The 23,280-nt window shown below is 53.6% G+C and overlaps 1 protein-coding gene across 5 annotated transcripts in view; it reads left to right on the plus strand.

Annotated features, from left to right (window-relative positions):
• ZBTB7C (zinc finger and BTB domain containing 7C) overlaps window positions 1-23,280 on the plus strand; it is a 346,189-nt gene that overhangs the window by 228,960 nt on the left and 93,949 nt on the right. Inside the window, exon 1 of one of the 5 annotated variants that reach the window (XM_064577636.1) lies at window positions 6,794-8,613. The exons of the other annotated variants lie outside the window; for them this stretch is intronic. The gene's annotated coding sequence lies outside the window, so the exon portion shown is untranslated. Of the gene's footprint in view, window positions 1-6,793; window positions 8,614-23,280 lie in introns of those variants that run through there. 5 annotated transcript variants of the gene reach the window in all.

The following is a 23,280-nucleotide window of genomic DNA, read 5'->3' on the forward strand; positions in this document are numbered from 1 at the left end:
TGAGTGGGCCTGCAGCGGGGCCCAGGAATTCGCATTGCCCAGAAACTCTAGCGGAGGTTCGGAAACCCACATCCTACCTCGACCACAGCACCCCGAACTCCCACACAGCACACAACCCGGGCTGTAGCCCCTTTCCTTCTCAGCCATGAAGCCCAAAGTCTTTGGCAAAGACTCCAGGATTGCATTTGTCCTAGAACCGGCGAGCCTGCTGACTGGGCTGGGCAGATGGCCATTTAGCATCCCCTTCAAGATACGCCAAATGGCACCTACAGCCCCAGTCGACGGCCTGGTCTGAGGCGTTAGCCCTGCTCTCACCACTGTCTCACTCCAGTTTCTCCCACTCCACTCGAAACCCCGAAACCCTCTCAGTGACCTAATGCAGTTCCCCAGGATTAAAAGTGAGTCTTAGAGGTGGTCAGCATGACCTGAGTTCAAATCCTGACTCTGAGCTGCCATTCTGTGGAAGGGGAGTCATCACGTACTGACTTCATAGTTTGTTGTTGAGGATTGAACCAAATAACACGATGCAAAGCTCTCAGCACAATGCTTGCGGTTACCATAATTATGATTATTTTCCTGTCCTCGGGGGGTTAACAGTGAGTCTTTTCTTTGATGAGGTCCTTGTAGGAGGCCAGGCCCTTGTTTTGATCTTCACTGTGGCCATTCAGTCCTGCCCTGTTCTCCATCCACCCTACAAGCCTAACCTTGACCTATGGAAAATGCCAGCTTCGAAGAGAAGGTCCCGGCCACCCTCACAGTATGGTGAAGGTCACTGTGCTGACCCTCCCACTGGGCTAGGTTGTCTGGCCCTGGGGAAGGGCTGTGGGCTGTCCTGGTCATACCCAGTAGCCCCTGGCAGGGGCATGCTGACCAGCACTAGGTGCGAGGCTACCCTCTGCCTGAGCATGCCAGAGCCAGTTAGAACAGATGCTTTGCGGGCAGGTGTCAGAACCTGTTCACTGCTTCCTCCAACAGAGAAGCTTCTGGGGCACGCCCCTTCCCCCACCCAGCTCGGCAGCCCACCCTTCCAACCACCGGTCCTCTTGTGCAGTACACCCACCCCCATACACCCACACACACCCACAAATGCACGTCTGTGCGCACACACACACACACAGTCCTGCCCTCATCTTCCCCATCCCCATCATCACCCTTCCTCCTCCTGGTCAGACACCCGAAAAAGGACCCACGGACCTCCAGCGAGTATTTGTTATGCCCAAAGCGTGCCAATGACCTGGGTTGGGTAATGGGGCCCTCACACATTTGCGGGGACCCTGTAGGGACAGGCCAACGTTCACCATGCTCACTAAAGAGAACTTGGGTCGAGGCCAGGGTCTGTGGCCAGCACAGCCGGCCCTCAGCTCCCCAGGCTGTCTAGCCCCACAGCCTCCTGTCTTAGGGGTTGTCACTTCATGTCAGGGGAGTTACTTGTGTGTCTAGGTTGAGGTTCTTAGTTTTGTTTTGTATTTTTACTTTTCTGAGTATAAATACCTCCTTTAAAAAGGTATCCCTAGAAGCACAGAGTTTTGCTTTGTAGCTAGATCTATAGAGCACTGCGCTGGTGGAGGGGAGAGCGCCAGGAGCACTGCGCCAGGAGGAAGAGGGCTGCTGGGCAAGTCGCCCCCGTCTGCACCCCCATCTCCTCACTCTGTTGGGAGCTATAATCCCTGCTTTCCTGGTCTCTCTGTTCAATGAGATGAGAGGCTGCTGGAGGCCACAAAGTGGTCCCACTTAGGACCTGGCTGAGAGACAATGGTGGCCTCGCCCACCTGACTTCATGGCAGACAGTTGTCTGGTTGTTCTTTCCCCGCTAGAAGGTCAGCTCCATGAGGACAGGCAGATGTGGATGTGTTCACCACTTTCTAGCCAAAGCCTGGAGTAGCGGGGCCACAGACAGGCAGTCGCCACAGACCTGGCAGAGGAAGGGAAGAGGGGAGGGAGGGAAGGAGGAAGGGAAAGAAGGAAGGAAGGGAGAGAGGGAGGAAGGGAAGGAGGAGGGTGGAGGAACCTGCCTGCCCTGGCCCCTGTAGAGCTGCTCCCTTTCCCCCACTGACCCCTTGGCCAGGTCCTGGCTGAGCCCTCCTCCTCCCCTAGGCTCCCAGCTCTGAGGCAACCTTCCCAGTCACCCAGAGCCCTGGCCAGGGGAGCCCAAGCTCTTGGCACTTTCCCCTCCTCCTGCTGTGGGCGTCTGACTGTGTCAGTACAACCCGGGAGGAGGGCGAGGCCCTGGCAGCCCTGGGGCCCTCAGGCTGTGAGCAGCGGGGGGCTGGGACCCTGTCTCTTGTAGGGGCAGCCAGACTCTGAGCCCTTCCCTGATGCCCAGCCAGGTGGGGGGTACGTCCCCCAAGAGCGCACTTCGGGCACACTGTACTCAGCCAGCACCTCTCCTCAGAGGGCCCGGGGTCAGGACAAGCTCTGGCTGGTTTCTCAGCACACCTGAGAAGTGGGATGCAGCTCCAAGTATGCGGGCCTCCCCTCTGGGCCCCACTCTCACCTTCCAGCTCCCACAGGATGGGGTCGCTGGCCACAGAGCTCCGCTTCCCTGGATCACCTCTGTGTGCTTGAAGAAGTGGAAGAGTTTGGTCCAGGAGTTTGGCAAACTGCCAGTAGGTTCTGGATGACCGGGTCTGCCCCCTCCGCCCAGAAAACATGGTGGGAGAATGTGTGTGTGGCATTGGCAACCAGCAGATCTGGATAACCTTTGTGACCCTAGGAAGGGCTGTTAATGCATAGCTCCGATTCCGTCGGGGGCTCCTTCTCTGATCTTGGTGTTGTTATTCAAATCAGCATTTTAATACATTTCAGTGAAATCTGGTCTGCGGATCAAAGTGGTAGAGCCTCTGGTTACAGTAAAGTCCCTCCTGCTAATAGTACAAACAGGGAGCTCGAGATAGTGAGGGCTTGGCTTGCCCTCAGAACAGGGAAGCTCCAGGGCCACGTAGGCAGAGGCTGGCGTACCGCCAACAGCCATCCTCTTGCTCCAGCCAGATGGGTTGAGTTTTCTCTCTGTTTTCCTCCAAATTTAATTAAACATTTGTGGAGCACCTAAGAAACACAAGGTGGGGTGTTAGATGGAACCTGTGTTGACTCGGGTCGGGGGTGGGAGGTGTGGGGAGGAACCCTACGATTAGGACTAACAGCCCTAACCTGCTATAATGTGACAGATGCTCTCCCATCTAGGATGCTGTGATTATGAATGGCCTGCTCCCCTCTGTTTCACAGATTTTCTCTAATCGGGGAGAATTTCATGTATATTTTTTCAAATATATTTCATATATAGTCATAATCTCTTAAAAATGTATACCCATATATAGAGAGAGAAAGAAATGTATGTCCATATGTATATAGAAGGAAAACTAGAGTTTTTCTTCTTTGATTTCAAAGGTCTCCATTCTGCCACTCACTCACTTTTTCAATCTGGGTCTCAGTTTCCTCATCCGCAAAGTGGGAACAAAAATCCCTTCTCGGGGTCTGCCCTCCAGGGTTGTTGTGAAGGCCAAGAAGGGTAAGAGGTTTAAGAAAGCCACAGAAAGTTAAAGCATCGCATGTGTAGAGGTTGACATCATTGGAGGTGGGGTCTCAGACCTGGTGCGCTGCGGGCACACGGCTGCTGGGTTGGAATGCCCCTCCCTGCCCCCCCCCCCCCCCCCGGAAGATCAGTCCTGACTTGGTGCTGGTTCTCGCCTAGGTAACTGCTTGCTCTGGACAAGCCCCAGTTTCCATGCTTGTGTGGTGGCGTGTGTGGTGGGGGTGGTGGCCAGTCATAGCCCTGAGCATGCAAAGTCCTCACAAGCTGACTTCTCTAAAATACGTCAGCAGGACAGACAAGAGAGGCAAATCCTTCTCGAAGCCATCCAAAGTATAGCATGGCCGGGATTCTCTTTCCGTCCATTTATCGGCACTTGCAAGTTCTTGGAGGATGAAGGCCAACCCAACTGCAGAGCACCAGACCTGGGAAAGTTCTGGGTCATCCTCTCATCTCATCAATTGTCCCCACTTACAGAGGATGAAGCTGAGGACCTGGGAGGCCGGGTGACATCCCCACGGGCACACAGCCCAGCAGTGGCAGAGGTAGGACCAGATGCATTTGACTTGTTTACCAGATCTGGGGTTCTCTCAACAAACCTTTGTCCCCCACATATTTGCCAGGAGTCTACCGCGTACCAGGTACCCACAGTGAAAAGGACACATGGGGTCCCTGCCCACAAGCAGCCTCTATTCTAGTGGGAGGGGCAGTTAAAAAACAATCCAGTAGGCAAGCAGTTAAATAAAAGTATGCAAGTGGTCTGAGTGCTTTGAGAGAGGGTCTGAAATAGATGATGGTGGGGGAGGTTTCTAATTTGTCTGTGGTGGTCAAGAAAGACTTGTCTGAGAAGGTAATGTTTCTGCAAGACCTGACATAGAGGGAGAGTGTGTCCGGTCGAGGAATCCACACATGCAAAGTCCCACAGCAGGAAGGGAAAGGAACCCTATCAGAGGATGGGGCGGGAGGCAGGGGTGAGCTTAGAGAGAGGAACAGGGATTTTGCTGAGCCTCATGGGCCATGGTGAACAGTTTGGATCGCATTTTAAGTGCCCTGTGATGCAACCAGCCCACATTTAAAATTACGCAGGCAGCCCTATGGCACTGGACTGAGGGAGCAGGACGGGAGTGGGAACAGGGGGACCAGTGCGGAGGTCCCTGCAGAGGTCAAGAGTGAGAGGGATAGTGGCCCAGCCAAGGGCAGTAGTGGAAGAGGTGGGAGGAAGAGAGTGGACTGGAGATCTATTTTGGGGATAAACTCGCAGGTGGATGGATTGGCAGGGGTGGGGTGCAGAGCTGGCGTGAGAGGGAGGCAGCAAGATTGGCTCTGAGTTTCCGGCTTGAGTGATACTCAAGCCCAGTGCTGTGCAAATTCTCTAGGGAAGACTTGCTCCAGAGTTTTTTACCAGTCCACCCCCCCATCTCAGCCTCCTCCTGGCTAATAATAGCCTCATGGTTCAGGAAGAGTCATCAGCCTGCCTGTTCAGCAGCTGGAGAAACTGAGGCACACATCAGCAAAGCAAACTGCTCCTAAGAGAACCAGCTGTAGGAGCTAGACAAAGAGCCAGAGCTGAGCCCCAGAAGCAGCCTTGGGGCACCAGAGTTCTGAAGACTCTGGTGTCATGTCCAGTTTTACAATTCATCAAGTCCCATGACCTTGAACAAGTGGTAAGATCTCTCTGAGCCCATTTTCTCATCAGTAACATGGGGAAATAAGAGGATCTACCTCAAGGTGTGGTTGCAGGGATGAAGTGGGTGGGGTAGACCCTCAATAGATACTAGCTATTACTGTTTCTGGATAGCACGGTTCATCTCCTTATCTACCTCTTTATACACGTGCACACAGTCTGTATGTGCGCACGCTCGCTCAGAAGCCATCTCCGTGCCTACGTCACAGCTAATGGCCAGGCACCACTAAAGTTTCAAGTTAAGACGGTAGCAGATGTGCTCACTGGGCTTCTGTTTAGCCTTCTGAGCCATGCTGGGTGGTTGAAGGAGGAGCTTTCATCCTCCCTGGAACAAGAGTGAGTTGTGGGTTTGGAGGCAGATGTGAAAAGCAGGGCGTCTGTAAGCCAGCCTGTTTCCAAGAGCTCTGACCGACCTGACCCAGGAAGAGGGGTGGGGTGGGAAAGAGCGGGGAGAGGAGGGGGGTGAGCCAGAGGGAGGGGGCCAAAGAGGGCCTAGGAAGGAGCCACATCCCAAAAGGAAATGCACAGTAACAGATATAGAGTCTGGCCAGCCCAGAGCCCCTTCTGTGGGTGGCTTTTGTAGCCTCCCCAGTCCCCTTCCCCCACCCCGGCCCTCGGAGACTCCTTTATGTTCTTGTTCCCAGGAGGCACCAGGCACAGGGACTGAGAACAAGGAGGCAGGGCTGGAGGGGCCGTAGGGTAGGGCTCCCCACTTTTTGCCTGGAGCCCTTCCGGAGGGCGTGCCCCAACTGGGCACACACAAACAGTGATTAAGGGGGAGGGAGGAGGGAGGAATGACATTGACTGTCCACTGAGGGACCCAGCCGGTGGGCTGGCCAGCGGCCAGCTCTCCCCCCAGGCTCTTGGCTGCAGTGTCCTCGGCCCTGGCACCACCCACTGGCCTACTCAGACACTCCTTCAGGTCAGGGCTGGAGCCCTGCTAGGAGGGGCCACCTGGGGGCAGGCTGGGCTAGGCACCGCAACTCTCCCCCACCCCTCCTGGCATCCTCCCTCCACCACCCCTCTGCCCACATCCAGCTCCAGCTGGGTTGGAGAGAGGTGCTCCAATCCTCCCTCCCTCCCTCCCTCCCTCCCTCCCTCCCTCCCTCCCTCCCTCCCTCCAAAGCAGGCCCTGCCCTGCATTCTCTCGTTCAGCCTGAAGCTGCATCCATAAACTGCTTTCACCACACAGACCCCAACCTGATGCTGTATTCCCTGGGAGAGCCTTCTAAACCTGGCCAGCTGCCCCCTCCCCAAGCCTTCACTCCCGCACCTGACATGCCCTCCTGCTCACAGCAGCACAAACGTCCAGACCTGCCCGGCCCACCTCTCACAGCCCTTTCCCGATGAGCCCTGTCTTCGTATCTGCTCGTGGCTCCTTATCTGCTCTGCAGAACTAGCACCCTGTTGTTCCTTAAGGACCCTGCGCAGGGCTGCAGGTACCCTGCCCCACACTGACAAACCCCTGTGCTTTATCTCCCCACAAGACATGAGGCTCTGAGGGTGGCACCCCTCTGCACACTCCCACCCCACCTCCACCCAGACCATTGAGGTAAACCCCTTATGGGTGCACGACAAACACTTCTGGATTGATACCGACTCCATCCAGGTCATGTGTTGGCACTTTCACCTACCGGGTCTGGGGGTGGAGTATGGAGTTCCACATGATTGGATATTTAATTAGTGACTTTGTGGACAAAGGGATTTGACTTTTCGTTCTTTGGCTTGGGTGTTCCGGGAATACCTGGGTTTTGATAAAAAGCTATGGAGTCACCCAATCTTGGAAACTGTCCACCTGCCCCAATTAAGTGCTTCTCCTTCTGAACATCAGTGACTGACTCCCTGATGTTGCAACCCCTCCGCACTCGTGCTCCGTGCCTCCCTGGCTCTGTCTGTCCACACTGCCATCCATGACCCTCCCACCAGAGCAAGGAGGGCCTGGCCAACTCATTCCTGCCCTCCCCCCATGGGTATTTACAGCTTTAGAAGCACAGAGAGAGACCCTTCCTGCCTTCCTGAAGCAATGTTGCCTGCCTGGCACAGGCTTTCTGCAGGGCGTGGCCCACGAAGGAATGAATCACTAACACTGGAATTTTAGGCAGGGGGCACCTGTTGGAGGAGATATTTTAGTCTGAACTGTCTTCCTGGGGTTCTTGACCTTCATGGGCTGACCGACCTGTGGGATTCACCTTTGGCTTTGGGGTGCTTTACGGCTAGGGGCCTGCCCTTGGACTAGTGGCAGAGGCCCCAGAGGGCCAGAACTCTGATTGGTCTTCATTTTGTGCTGATTCTCTGTGGCACAGGGGGCCGCTGATCACCAGGGGAGAAGAGCTCCCCTTGGCTCCTCCCCCGTTTCTGAGGAGAGCCAGCCTAGACAGCAAGGGGTTAATGAGGATTTCCCCCCCAGGTGAAAGACGGTTCCAGGGGAAAGAGGGAGAATTGGGGCAGGAGCCTCCCCAGCTGGCAATTTTCAAAAAGGGTATAGTGTGTGGCTTTAAGGAACAGCTTGAGAGAGGGTGATGGAGCCACACCTCTCTGTGATTGGTGGTTGGCCCCAAATGTGGACTGTTGGATCTCTGGTTGGCATTTCTGAGTCAGTCTTAGAATGGAGACAAAGCACTGGAGACCCTGTATGACATGTTTGTGACAGGGGCGTCCTGGCAGTGGGTGCCCCCACCTCAGGCCTCCCCACTCCCTGTGGGCCAAGCCCAGCTGGACATCACCAGGGGAGGGAGCTGCGGTTCTGAGCCTCATACTTCCTGCACTTTCCTCTTTTTTTATTTGCCACTCGAATGCGTCCCCATGGAGGGTTTGATTTGGTGAAGTTACACTCAAGACCCTCAGAGAAGAAAACATAATTCTAGTAATTTTATTGGACTTAGGTTTCAGGCAAATGGAAATAAAATTGCCTCTAAAAATAAAAGACACGCAGAATTGAGTAAAACAACAATAATAAAAAGCTGCCCTGATTTGAGATAAGTGGTAAGGTATTTTGTGAAATATTAGAGGGAAAAATAAATCAACGAGGAGGCCCGGGCCGGGGGGAATCCCTCCACCACCCTTGCTTTCATTTCTGCTTTACCTTTACAAAAGAGCTTCATTTGCGTGTTATAAAGTGAAGCACAGAGCGTCGCTGGTGAAGTTGGTCCTTGTCCCGCGCTTAGCAGTACAGGTGGACGACAGGGGCTGCCTGCCAAATACTTTGGTTGGAGGGAGGGGTGGGAGTGCTCTCTCAAAACCACTCCTGGAATGGCTTAACTCGCCCAGCACGAATCAATGACAACCTCCCGCCGGCTGCGGCAGGCTCCCCTGAGCAGCGCTGCCGCGTGGATCCCCAGCCCCGGACCCTAGCGGCGCTCAGGACACGGCCCGGGCACGAGCGCGGCGCCCCCGGGGCGGCCAGGTGGGTGTGCGGCGGCCGGGCCTGGGCGGCCGGGAGCGGGGCCCGAGATGGGACGGCGGGGCGCGGAGTGGGGGGGGGGGGGGTGCTGCGGGAACCCCCTGGCCCCCGGGCGTGCGCTCCCACCGGCCGGATAGGAGTGGCGGCGACGGCAGCAACTTCAAACCCGCGCCGGGGCCGGACCGAGGGTGCCGTGTCGGGGACACCGGGGCTGCCACCCCCCCTCCCCGGGGCTGACGGCGGGGCCCGCGGCCGTGTCCCTCCGGGCCGAACGCAGGAGGGAGTCTGGAACTCCGTAGGGCAGGTCTCCTGGCTTGCTCCGTGCCCCGCCGCCCCCGCGGGCAGCCTTCGGTGGCGGAGAAGAGGGGACAGCGAGGCGCGAGGGCCGCTCCGGAAGGGAGTGGCGGACAGACACGGATCGTTCAAATGCCCTCCCTCCAAAAAAGCTCGGGCTTCCCCGGTGTCAGATGCAAAACTTGGGGCGGAAACAAAAGCCATGACAACTCGGGGCAGAAGTCGAGGTCCGGACAGGGGCTGAAATGAAACTGGGGACTGGACTGGCAGAAGTCGCTGGGCGAGCTGGAGGGAGTCGCGTCGCGATCCCCGGGCTCGAACCGCCGGCCCGAGCTGGGTGGACGGGGGGACCCTTCCCGGCGTTCCGGCCTGCGCCGGGTGGGCAGGACGACTCCCTCCGGCTGTGGAGGCCAGCGGGGGTCTCGGAGCCCCCGGGATGGCCGGGAGCGGCTGTGTGCGCCCCCACCCCTGCCGGCGGGGGTTCCCTGCTGCGGGCGCGACGGCGGGCGGCGGGCGGCGGGCGGCGGGACTGGCCGCGGAAGCACTGCGGAGAGTCCCGCGCCGAGCGTCCCGAGTGCGGGCGGTTTTCCGCGTGCCTGTGCTGAGGGCTCCGGGGTGCATCCGGTTCGGTTGCCCGCCTGAGTTTCTGGCTTCTGTTGTCCTGGCTGTGGGCAGGTGGGCTGGGGACGACTGCACTCTTTCTTTGGACCCCTGGTGCCTGGCTGCACCGGGGGCAGCCCCGTTCCCACGATTCGTTGGCAGACTGTTGGCATACCCCTTCCAGTCCCTCTAAATGTAGAATTTTGAAAATGTAAAGGAAGCGGTTGAAACAATCAGGCAGTTTTCTCCAGAGTTGATAAAATGTTTTGTGGGAGGGAAGGGGAAGGCCCTGCCAGGTTCAAGTTTAAGCTCCACTCCTTCACCCTGTGATGTCCTGGGGGATTAGAAGGGTCAGGAACTTTCTCTGGATAGATCTCCAGGAAAGGAAAGTAACCCGGCTGTGGCGCTCGGTCCTTAAAGCCCAACCTGGGCTGAAAGGGAGAAGAAAGCCATCCCCCCGCCCCTACAACAGCTGGGGTCAGCCAGTGTTGTCTATTGGGGCTGGTGTCTGCTACTCTCCTAAACTCTCCCAAACTACCACACTTTAGGGCAGGTGTCTTCATCATCTGCATTTTACAGTTGAGGAGAGACTGGGGCCCAGGGGTCCCCCTGAATCCAGTGCTCCTTACCCAGAACCGTGGGACACCAGTGCCACACCAGCCTGAGTTCCAGAACGTCATGAAATTGGTAGATTTGGATCCCACCAAGCACCTCCGAGACCTTGGGGAGATGCAGACAAAACTCAGTCCTGAGCCCCCACCTTGGGGCATCCACACAGAGAGATGAGGCTTGCAGAATAGTGAAACTACGTGGCAAGTAGGCTGTCCTCTACTGACTGCCAGGAGAGCCCCTTTGGAATCTGAGCACAGGCATTTCAGCAGCCAGAGAGTCAAGAAGGGCTTCTGATCAGAAATGGTATTGGGGCAGGACCTTGAAGGAGGAAGACCAAAGGCCAGGAGGTCGCGCAAAGCTCAAGGCCTATCCTGCCACGGTGGTGCTGGGAGTAAACCAGAGAGGCTACGAGGCTACGGGGCAGGGAGGGGGGGATAGGACATTCAGAGACCAGATGCTAGACTGTGCTTGGCACACGTTATCTCCTGTAACCGCCATCACCTGTCAGATATGAACCACTAGCCCCACTTTGCAGATGAGGAAATTGAGGCTTAATGGGGTTAAGTCCAGCTTATCCATGATAGAGCCAGGAATCAAAGCTGCCCATTATACCACACATCCTTTAGAATCTTATACTCCAGTTGGGGAGGCAGGAATCCCCCAATATAATTCTAGCACAACACAAAATAATATGTAAGTGTTACAGTAGTAACTGTTTTGAACCTTAGTTTCCTTCCACTCAACCAATCAGTCATTTATTCAACAACTACTGTATTATCTAATGTGTGATTCCAGGCACCACGCTAAGTGCTAAGGACTTCAGTAAGTGAAGTCTGACCTGGTCCCTGCACTCTGTCAATGGGAATAGCAGTAATACATCCTTCAGTGGGGATTGAGTGGATTTATTTATTTATTTTGATTGAGTGGATTTAATGAGACAATACAGGGGAGAAGGAGAAGTGGCGGGAGGCCTGGACGAAGAGGGGGGTGGGCAGTTGGAAGGATGAGCTGTCCCCATGCTGCAGACACAAGGACTCAGCCGTGGCTCAAGAGGACGCTGTGGAGTGGGCACGGTATCCAGGCAGCTTTCTGAACTCCTGTGGCTCTGGTGATCAGTTTACGGTTGTGGGTTCCGAGATGAGCTTTTAGTTTTGGCACATCCCAGCTGGAGATGACAAGCTGTGCAGCCTCCAGGAGGACTGGCCCCTCTCTGGAGCAGGGCCAGCAGGGCTGGGAACTGCCCCCAGAGCATCACCGTCCTGATGCATCAGCCCCTTCTCCGTGGCCGGGGTGGCGCTTTCCACACACACACACAGGGCTGGAGCTGCAACTCCCAGCCCTCATCTGACCACTGGGGAGGCTTGTCTGTGTTCCCAGGACTTGGTGGCAAAGCCAGCACTAGAAGCCGTGTCTCTTGGCCATACTAGCCTGCCAGGGCGTTTTAGGGTTCAATGGCAAAGACCCTGTCCCACCTGCTTGTACCCCCACATCAGGGCCATTTCCTGATGCTCCTGTCCATCTCCATTTTAGCTGACCTGACATATCTGTCCTAATAAAATGGTGGCAGATGAATCTTTGAGACAGAGCAACCATAAATATCTAGTCCATTTGGCCTATTAACTCTCCTTCCATCTTGAATGGTGTAATAGGTGTAAGATCACTACCTCTAAAATTAACTCTCACTTTTGTGAGGAAGGTAAACTGCTAACTCTTGCCTTGAAGCTAAACCCATCTGAGTGATGTTCTGGGGCCTTCCTTCCTTGGAACTGATACCGACTCTTCCAGGAGGACAGTTTTTTCTTCTTCCTTCTCCCTCTGCCCCCCTTTTAAAAATCTGTTGTGTTTGGGGGTCACAAGATCATACTGCATTCCGTTTTGATGTCACGGTGCCTGAATAAAGGCATTTTCTCCTGATACTGAGATTACCAGCCTGGTAAGTGCGGTGAGCACCCAACTGGCTGTCCTGTGTTTGCAGCAATTACACAGGTGTATAATTGCACGGGGATGTTTGTTTGCTCAGCCCTTGCTCAGCCCTACAGGTTGGGCCAGGGAGAGAGCTGTTCAGTTTATTTTCCTTTGGCTGGGAAATGCAGAGATGAATAGAGGGAGGGGAATCTGGGGCTGAGAGATTGTTGCCAAGAGCAATTTGGAGTCTCCTTCATATTAGTCAGAGATTGTGTTTTTCCTTTCTGAAGCTGCCCCCCTCATAATAACTTCCACGAAGGATTTTTTTCCCATTTGTGTGTGTGTATGTGTGCACACGCACACATGCGTACTTGTTAGTTTTTGTTTTGATTTTTAACTTGTTGGACTTCTCATGACTTAGCACACACACAAAAAAAATAGCTTGGGGAATGGGGTGATGAAACGGGTCCTTTATACAATACATTCTGCATGTCATTGCTTAATAAATTTGAACAGTGATAGACCCTGAGGTATTATGATGGAGTGAGATGAGTAATTCCTTTGAAGGGAGAGTTTATCTTCAGTGGATGACTTTGAAAATTGCCACATAATTTAACTTTCCCTCGGCACATCTTGAGCCTGTGTTTAGAAAAAGAGGAATGTGGGCTGTCTTCTGTTGAACTCTTTTGTTCCGTGGGGAGGCCCCCCTCCATCGGTGCCTGGCCTGGAAGAAGACTCGGCCCCCTTCCCTCTCATAGTCACCCCTGCGCCCCCTCCACCACGCAGGAGGCCAGCTAGAGAGAGGGAAGCTTCCCCTAAGGGGTAAGAGCTCTTCCCCCACAGTGGCCTGGCTCGCATCTGCATGGAGGACAGAATAGGAAAGTTGGCATGGGCAAAAGCCTGCCCCTCCTAGGGCAGCAACCTGGGGTAGGATGTTCTGCATCAGCAGAGAAGTGAGTTCATCCTCTGAACAAATGGAGTGGAGCAACACTGAGACTCCAAACTGGAAAAATTGCCTAATAATACAGTACACGATCTATGTCGGCTTTTTCAAATTAGATACAAACCAGAAGCAAATGTACACGTGACCCTCCCAAATGATATCATAGAACCGAACTTGGCACACTCCTATTCCCAGGGCTCCTGCTTTTTGGGCTATGGATTCTGGCTGACGATTCTGTTAAGCTGTTTCTGGAGCTAACAGGTTGGCCCGTTGGTCTTTGTGAAGTTATGGGTAAAGGCCACTGGCGAGGGGACGGTGACCCCAGCTTTTGTTGGTACCTGCCTTCCTTAAGCCTTGGGGAAGTCTAGCAGAGGATGCATCTGGTAAGCAGAACCTAGATACCTGGAAATTTTCTAGGTTTTTAAAAATACCAGCTTTATTGACATATAACTAACGTGCCATATAATTCACTCATTTAAAGTCGTACAATTCAATGGCTTTTAGTATCTTCACATTTGTGCAACCATCACCACAATCGGTTTTAGAACATTTTCATCCTACTAGACAGAACTCGGTACCTACTTAGCAGCCGCTCCCCATTTCCTCTCAACTCCCCAGTTCTAGGTCACACCAATCATCCACTTCTGTCTCTAAATAGATTTGCCTACGCTGGACATTTCATATCAACGGGATCATATAATATGTGGCCTCTCATGACTGACTTCTTCCCTTTTGCATAATGTTTTCTTTTCTTTTCTTTTTTTTTTTAAAGATTTATTTATTTATTTATTTGAAAGAGAGAGAATGAGAGAGAGAGAGAGCACGTGAGAGGGGGGAGGGTCAGAGGGAGAAGCAGACTCCCCGCTGAGCAGGGAGCCCGATGCGGGACTCGATCCCGGGACTCCAGGATCATGACCTGAGCCGAAGGCAGTCGCTTAACCAACTGAGCCACCCAGGCGCCCCATCATAATGTTTTCAAGGCTCATCCACTTGTAGTCTATATCAGTACTTCATTGCTTTTCATCTGTGAATGATATTCCTTATATGGATAGACCACATTTTATGTGTCCATTCCTCAGTGGATGGATGTTTGGGTTGTTTCCATGTTATACTCTAATAAATAATGCTGCCGCGAGCATTCACGTCCAGGTTTTTGTGTGGACATAGGTTGGCATTTCTCTCGGGTGTTTACCTAGCCCTGGAAGTGTCGGGCCATACAGTAACTCCACGTGTTACCTCCTGGGAAACCGCCGCACTGTTCTTCACAGCTGTGCTATTTTACATTCGCCCCAGCAGTATATGATGATCCCAGTTTCTCAACATCTTTGCCAATACTTGGTAATATCTGCCTTTTGATTATAGCCGTCACACCTTCTGAGGGTCTGTGTGCCCCAAGAGGCAACACCCAGGAAACATTCTGGATCCTGCTTAGTCGAATTTGCTTGCCAGACTTGTAGCGAGCGCCACCTCGACTTCTTGGTCGTCCTGCATGGCTGGTGGTTCCTCTGCATGTTCCAGAGGTCTCTTGAGGTTTTCCCTGTGTGCTTCTACAGGACGCTACAGGCTCCCACGGTGTGACACAAGGGTTGGTGTTCTCATTGTTTTCCTAAGGCATGCTCGAATGCTCCAGAGAGCTGGCCGTGCGGCCCACTGCCTCAGCCCCACTCTCTCCAGCTACAGCTGCTGATGGAAAGCCAGGCCCTGGAGAGGGAAGAAATAGGCCTAATGGAAGTGGTTCTGGACAAGTTGTTCAGTGTTTGGGACTTTGAGTGGAGACTTAGTGGAGATCCTGATGTTTTTATCCCATGGAATGACCCCTTTGGGACCACAAAGAAAGCTGTTGGAGAGCCCTGACATCTTAACCAGTGGCAGCTAGACGATGCAATCCTACCTCCTTCCTTTCTTGTTGGGGCCTTGAGTTGCTGGCAAGACCCACCGATTCATCCAAAATTGCTTGATGTGGCTGAGTGCTCCATTTCCCCCTGGTGGCTCAGCTCCATGCTGAAATAATTTTATCCCATTTTTATACCTGTGGGACTGACTGGGGCTAGCATTCCTAACAAAGATAAATTTGAGCTGAGAGGGATGGGGAAACTCACCTAGCTTGAAAGACTGCCAAGATTACAAAAAATTACCCGTTCACCAGAACATACTGAAGTCCTCCTCAGTGGCCATTCTGGGGCACCATGTTCAATACAAGCAAACCTCAGTACCAGAAATTCATTCCAGTAGCTTCTGGGAAGTCATTGTCATCGACTTTGGCTTGTATGACCCCAAGAGCTGCTGGGATCAGGCTCTGCTACTAATTTACTCTTCACCTTCAAACCAATGCTTAATGCAGCAGTTCCTAAAGCTAATTAGAGGTGATCATCTATGAAACCTTTTAAAAGATTACAGGTGTCCCGGGCCCCACTTGGGAAGAACTGAAGAGGAGACCAGTTGCCTGAAAGGTGGTTGTGATGGAGACTGAGGACACAGGTTGACCTCTCTGGGCCTTGAGTTCCTTTTTCAAAATGAGAAGTTGGATTAGATTGGTGTTCTTTTTTTTTTTTTTTTAAGATTTATTTATTGATTTGAGAGAGAGAGAGCAGGGGGAGGAGCAGAGGGAGAGAGAGAATCTCAAGCAGACTCCCTGCTGAGTGCAGAGCCTGACTCTGGGCTCGATCCCATGACTCCGAGATCACAAACCCACAATCATAACCCGAGCTGAAACCAAGAGTCAGATGCACAACCGACTGTGCCCCCCAGGCACCCCTAGTTTGGTGTTCTTTAAAGGGATTCACTGAACTGATCCAAAACAGTTCTGTGTGGGTCTATTTTTGCACAAAATTTTCTTTGTACAAGGGGGCTTCTACAACTGTAAAAAAAAAATTGAGAGATCCCTTGAGTAGATGATTCCTGAAGTTGAGCTATGACAATTCTGAGCATCACCTTCCCAGAGGACATTTCCCAAATATCTCCTATCGATGACAAGTTGACTAACATTCCATTTCTGTCCTCAATATGCCAGCACATTTTAACCAGAGAGGCAGCCTGAGGTTAATCCCCAGAGGTACAATTTCAGGGCTCTTGATTTGGATGCAGGAGTGTTTTGGAGAGGCCCAAATTCATGGCACGTAGGTAGGGAGGGCGACCCCACCTCCAACCCTGTCTGCAAGCTTTGCCTCCTGACCCTCCCCGCACTAGGGCTCTGCCCTCATCTGGCTGCTGGGAAAATGCTTCTGTCATCCCTGGTCTCAGCCAGAGACGTGCCCTCCTCTTCAACTCCCACCTGCATGGAGCAGGCCAGCGGAGGAGGGCAGGGGAGGGCTGCTTTCCTCGGAGATCTGAGCTCCACGCTCCAGCCCTTGGCTCCCACCCCATAACCCTAACTGGTCAATTCACAGGACAGCTGTGCTCTAAGACTGAAATAATCACTGTTTATGAAAGCTGTTGCAGGGAGGAGGAGGGGGGAAGGCAGGGTCGCATTTCTGCCTTCCAACAAGAGAGGCCAGGTGAGGCCCAGAGCCCTGTCCCTCCCTTCCTGGTGAATGCTTGCACTGCTTACTGCTAGGACATGAGAGCCCTGCTTTGGGGTGTTTGAGAAATTTTTTTTTTTTTATTCTAAGGAAGGAAGAACCTTGAAGGCTCATTTGAATAGGGATTAATGTCTCCGTGGCCTGGACCTGCAGAGAATGAGAAATTCTAGAAGGGTAGAAGTTGCAATAAAAGGAAGCGGGCTTGATCTGCCACCTTCCACTGATCGGGGAGGCCTCCTTGGCTGGGGACACGTGTTTGGGGTAGGTTTCTGGGCATCGCTGTGTTTTCCTTTGGACAGTGTGTGTGTGTGTGTGTGTGTGTGTGTGTGTGTGTGTGTCCTCAGTGAACATTCCACACTAAGGACATTGACTACCCAAGCTTTGAGCTTCCGACCAGGTGACAGGGACACCGGGAAGTTATGAACCACCCTGAGCGTCTCTAGCCCAGCTTTCCCTCACTCCGTGTTGGCAATTTTTGTGGAGGGCAGTGAAACAGGCACTTACTGTCCACTTTTTCCTGGTGCTTGCATGCTCTTCTTTCACACAGCTCAAATTCCTCCACCCCCTGGGGCCTGCCCAACCGGGAATTATCCTGTGTTCCCAAGTCACCAACCCGCCACCCCCCCCAACCTTCAAAACTCTCACTCAGTCCTCTCCCTCTGATGATCTGATCCACTTATTAGGAGAGAGCCAACTCTTTGTGCTAATTCACGTTAAGGTGTGGAAGACACTGGCTGCCAAGTTACCCCTCTTGGCAGGGCATCTGTCTTTGAAAGAGGGGGCATGCCAGCCCACGTTTCTAATGGTGGGTCATTGGGTATGAGAAGGAAAAATACATAACTCCGGGCAGAGCAGGGGGCAGTTCTGTTCTGGAACTACTTCCATCAAGCGACTTGTGATGCCTGGGCACAGATGTGGCCCCAGGGAGTAGGGGCAAGGGTTGAGAGGAGGCTCAGTGACCGGAGCCAGGGCACCCTGGGCTGCGCTGCAGAGAGAACAAGGCAGCTGAGAATGGTTTCCCTGTCTACAGGCCAGGGGGTTGCTTCAAGGTGACCCAGGAAGGCTGGGGAATGAATAAGTGAGGGCAAAGATGGGGCTAAGGGGCTCTGCAGAGGACACAGGCCTTGGGGCAGTGGGTCCCTCAGCTGGCACTGTGAACAGCCAGCGATGGGATTCTCAACTCGGAGGCTCCCTCCTCCCTGCCCTCTCCTGTCGGGGCTCGCTGCAGAGGGGTGCGTCCCCGCACCAGCCCTGCCCCCCCTCTGCCCCCACTCCCGTGGTGCACCCTCCGAGCGAACCTGGCCTCCAGCTTTTGGAAGCCTTTCCAATAACATGGTGATGATCTCTTTGCAGACCCAGGCAGCGGAGAGAGGCTGAGCGTCAGCCAACCCAGAGCCTGAGTCTGCGCTGAGATGAAAGACCGGGCCAAGTGAGCCCCTGTGGAGGGAGCCAAGAGAGGGCGGGTGGGGCCCTGGGTGGAGGGACTGCCCTCTGGTCAGTGGGGCCACTGCAGGTGACACCTAGCCAGCAAGGACAGAAGTGGCCAGGCCCTGTGCAGGCTCTAGAAAGGACAGGGTTGCAACTCTCGCCCTCGCCCTCCAAACATTGTCATTCGTTTACCCAGTTAGGACCAGAACTTGAAATGAAGCAAGATTCTATAGAGTCAAGTGTTGCCCTTGGCTGAGTGGTCTGGAATGATGGTACCATCCAGAGTCAGAGCAGAGAGTGAGAGGCCGAGCCTTCAGGAGAGGCTTAATCAAGGTACTCTGAGCTGGGGCTCAGGGTGAAACAGTATGGCACAGAGGCTCTGGAGCCCAGACCAGGTGCAAGCCGTAGCTCTGTCGTTTGCAGGCTCTGTGGCCTTGGGCCAGTTACTTAACCTCTCTGTGCTGTGGTTTCCCCATTTGCAAGAAGGGAATGAGACGCCCTGGGGTTGCTGTGAGGACCAAACAAGAGAGGCCCTCAGTGCCCAGCCTATAAGCATTGGCCTTCACCATTTGGGCAGGATGAATGGTGATGCATAATGATAGCCCATTTCTGCAGGTGGCCATAGGTGACATGAAGCTGGAGGGGGGCATCCTTTGGCCAGGATCTCCCCTGGAGGCTGGAACCATTTGAAATTTTGGAAATAAGCTGAGCAGCACCCTGTGGGAAACTGGAGATGTGAGTCCACTGTCGGTTTCAGGTGACTGGATTAAAGCCCCTGGTGGTCATGCTGGGCAGGGCTGGGCTCTGAGCCCTGCTCTGATGGGGACAGAGGGGGACAGCGCACTGGGGCTGTCTTTAAGTCCTAGGGTGTCCCAGAGTAGATTACAGATACGGTTCTTCTGGTGTGTTTAATAAGAAACTCCTTAGACTTCTGACAAAATCCTGGTCTGCTCTCAGACTCCGTCAATTTCCCAATGATAGTGAAGGATGATCATATCATGGGTTTTTCAAAGTAGTTATTACCAGGTATCAAATCAGAGCAGGTAATAAAGGAGGGTGCGATCAGCGTGAGAGATAATAAAGGAAACAGAAAACATCAGTATAGAAACGTGTAAAATGATACCCTCTGAAGAGATCAAATGTTCTAAAAACAATGTATCACCAGAGAATGGCCCTGGCCAAGTTTGCAAAGCTTCCCAGAGCATGCGTTGCCATGCTCGTGGCCCTGTGCTGGTCCACCCTGGGTGTCCCAGTCTTGGCGGGGCCCTGCCAGGATCACTGGCCTGGAGCGCACCAGGGAAAGCGTTCTCCATGTCACACGTTCTTAGAATGCACCATGGGCTTCCACAGTGCAGCCACACCACACCAGAGGGACATCTGCTGGACATTGTCTTCCGGGGTTGTCTGGGCCGGGTCAATGCCCTGGACATCCAAGTCCACTGGGGCCACCAAGGAGGAGAGGCAGACAATGTCGGAGTGTCAGAAGGGCTTCTTGCTCCAAAAGTTCTTCCCCACAGATGGCAGAGCCAGAACATGGGTCTACCTTCCCCAAAGACCACACTCTTGCCATGGCCTTGATGGCCTCTTGCAACCATTGCATTGGTACAATGAGCACTCTCCATTATGCTTCCCCAGCCTACTGTGACCTGAGTACCAGGATGGAAAAGTCCCAAAACAAGGTGCTTTGAGTGGTGGTTTCCCAGCACAGAGGGCTGTCTCTACTCCCTGGGATCAAGGGGCTCCCCAGCAAGGGGCTGGAACCAGTGGCTCCGGGGGCGGGGGGCGGGGGGCAAGAACGGATGTCTGGGAGGCAGCTAAGAGGAGACACACCTTTGAGGGCTGGGAACCTTGTTCTTCGGGACAGTACTGAGTCCAGAATCCCATTCAGGAGTGAGATCACTTCTGTGTCTTCAACAGCAGGAAGCATTTACCAAGTGAGGATCCCTTAGCCTGAGTTCCAGTCTCAGCTCACACTCATCCACCTTCAGCCCAGTCACTGTGGACTTCTTGGAACCTCTCAGCCTTGGATTAATTCATCTGTACAATGCAAAATTATAGCTGCCTTCTGAGCTGATGAAAGAATTCAAAAGATAAATTATGCACCACATCTAGCACAGACTAGCCATAGTTTGAAAATAGTTTTAAGCTCAGAACTTCCATACAGCCAGTCTCTGGGCTTGACTCCCCCAGCCCCGCCAAGAGCCTCTGGTTTCCCCAGTGGCTCCTGTGTTCTGCTCAGGACCCTGGCCCTTCTCCTCCCACCGCTGCGGAAGAGCGAGCGCTTCGATCCACAGCTGCTGCTTCTACCTTGACATGGCCCTAGGTTTCCTCTTGATTGTCCCTATACTGGGACGGCTGCTCTTACTAGAGCAGAGGGGCTGGGAGAGAGGGTGACAGCGAGGGGCTTTCTCCCCAACTAACTCTAAAACCCTTCCCTTCCATTTTGTAAAGAGGTGTCTTTGCTTTTGTGTTTTCTCACTCACCTCTGCTCCTTTTTTTTTTTGATTTGTTAATTTCTTCGAGAGGGAGAGAGACAGACAGTGAAAGAGTGAGCATGCGTGAGAGCGGGGGAGGGGCAGGGGGGGCGGGAGAGAGAGACTTTCAAGCAGACTCCCCCCTGAGTGCGGAGCCCGTCGGGCTCTATCTCACCACCCTGAGATCATGACCTGAGCCGAAATCAAGAGTCAGAGGCTTAACCGACTGAGCCACCCAGGTGCCCCCCTCACCTCTGCTCCTTGAGGAACTGCCACCCCTCCAGGGTCAGCTTAGACAACTTGACAGACACCAACCAGTATCCCATGACTATTTCCAGTGCTTCAACCAGTGAGGGCAAGTGCCTTGGCCTCATTCCCGAGGTCCTGGGACCAGCCAGCCACCACCCCCAAATCCCCTGCATCACTGTGCCCCAGACGCTGTGGTCCTCACACTGATAGGACTTCTGGTAGCTGGCTCTGTTGGCCAGGCCTGCAGGGACAGGCATGCAGACTCTCTCCCATCCCCTGCACCCAGCCAGCTATCTGTAATGATGATGAGTATAATCAATAATAACATGAGCGATAATTTAGTAGTGGAAGCATCTGAAAAAGGTAATTAGCAACAAAACACCGCGGTTCTCCAAGATAGTTGGTTGCATTTTGTTTGGCTCTGGGGACTATGGTGCAGATGCTGTTCCAGCATAGGCTGTTGGCCGCTGGTGAAGGTATATGCTACCCAGTATCTCCTAACGCATTCGCATGGGGGCACCCGTTCCCGCCTCCTCCCGTCCCAGGCTCACCCAGGGGTCTCAGACGGGCAGACAGACTGCAGACTTTGCTTGGTTCTTTCCTCAACCCTGCAAAGTTCAACATTACTAGGTAGGGGTCACCACGCCCCAAAGGAATGGATGCCAATTAAAGGGGCCCAGTTTGCCTGGAGAGTTGGGGAGATAGTACCCAGTCTGTGATCCCCAGGTCATGGGGTTAACATGACAACTGAAATGATTCCTCGCAGACAGCTTTGCTTTAATTGGCATTTTTCCTGGCTGGCTGAGACCTGCAGGAAAGAAACCATCTCACTGTCCCCAGGCTACACCACCTCCTGTCCATCAGGGACCCCAGAGCTGAGCATCATACATAAAATACAAGAGAAGCAACTGTTCATATTAATAAACAAGAACTCTAATGTATATGAATTCGTGCTTTACAAGTTAATTACTAAAAACTTAATAATTGCTAAGGAGAACTGTATTTTCAGGAAGCATCTTGTAGCGTTTATTTCTATATCCACTGTTCTTCTAGTGCTTCGAGACTGAACTAGAGAGTTAATGCTGAGAGCTACTGTATGAATTATATTCGGTGTTGTAGTCCCCGCTTCTCCAAGGCTAGGGTGGGGAGGCAGCTGGCCAGAAGGCAGAGTTGAGTATGAGGACGTTATTAGGAGTGCCCCGGGGAATCGACTCCCACAGGAGGCTCAAGGAAGGAGCTGGAGTGGCGGAGGAGAAGCTGATGAGGCAGCCCCAGCACCTTTGCAGGCAAAATGACCCCCTCAGCTTTGTCCCAGGTTGGGCCAAAGTGCCTTGCCTTTATAGAGCCTTTTAAAGAGTCGCTGAATGTGGGCGTCCCTGGACAGGCATGACTTTGGGTCAGGTGGCTCTGCAGCCCAAGCAGTCCTGCTACAGTGCTTCTGAGCTGAGGGCTGACCACTGACTGCTTCTCAGCGGCCGGCACCACCAGTGAGTCTCAGAGGGGGGACGGGGGTGGCTCATCTCTGTGCCCTCTGCGGTCTGTATATGGCTCATCTTTCTCTGGAGATAGGAAGTATATCCCAGAGGGCTCTCTCCTCCCGCTGCAGCCCCTAGCATGGAGCCGAGCACATAACAGGTGGTCATAAAGCAGTCAGTGATCCATGTTGAACTACAGACATAGGCGGCAGGCTTGCTGGAGGTCTCTACGCCCGGGGACCCGCCACCCAGGCCACAGCTGTCAGGAGGGAGATGCTGCAGCTTCGGGGTCAGTCCGTCCAGACCGAGCCCCAGGGACAGGCTCCCCCGGCCCCACCCCTTCCCTCTGCAGGGAGTCAGGGTCTGAGGGAATAGTCCAACTGTTTGCGGGGTGGGGATAAGACCATGAGTTACATAAGTTGCCGCCATTGTGTCTGTTCACTCACTCGTTCATTCCTTCATTCATTCACTCATTCATTCATTCTTTCGTTTACTGAGCACCTCCAGTGAAGCTGGCATGGTGCCACGGGGGCCTGGGGTGTGGGTGGCTTTTCTTGTGTGTGGGATGGACTGTATGGACAGCTGGACGGGAATCCTGGGCCTTGATAACTCCGCTGTCTGGAACACTCCCGCCCCCGCCCAATTCCCAGGAAATCTTGCTCACGGTCCTGTGGCCTCTGGTTGTCTGCTCTCACTCGGAATGCCCCCGCCCTGGTTCCACCCCTTGCACTTTGCTGCCCATTCCAGATGCTTCATCAGAGCGTGTTGTAACAGATTAAGTCAGCCCGATGCCTGTGCTCCCAGCCTTCACCAGCCTCGCGCCATTCTGGGTCCTCTCAGTGAAATTGGCTTTCACTGCCCTGCTGTGGGGGTAAATGGCAGCACGTGCTTGGAGGACCCTTCCACCGGGGACCTGGCAGAAAGGCAGGACAGCGTATACGGTCTCCGCCTCACCCCCTACACAGCCAGCTCCAGCAGTCTGTGTGCCTCTAAAATAAAATAAAATAGGGTGCCTGGGTGGCTCAGATGGTTAAGCGTCTGCCTTCGGCTCAGGTCATGATCTCGGGGTCCTGGGATCGAGTCCCGCATCGGGCTTCCTGCTCCTTGGGAGCCTGCTTCTCCCTCTGCCTCTCTCTCTCTGTCTCTGTCTCTCATGAATAAATAAATAAAAT

This window comes from Mirounga angustirostris, unplaced genomic scaffold, assembly GCF_029215605.1.
Source record: "Mirounga angustirostris isolate CCGP_5_RB_7025 unplaced genomic scaffold, mMirAng1.0.hap1 SCAF_14, whole genome shotgun sequence".
Classification (NCBI taxonomy): domain Eukaryota; kingdom Metazoa; phylum Chordata; class Mammalia; order Carnivora; family Phocidae; genus Mirounga; species Mirounga angustirostris.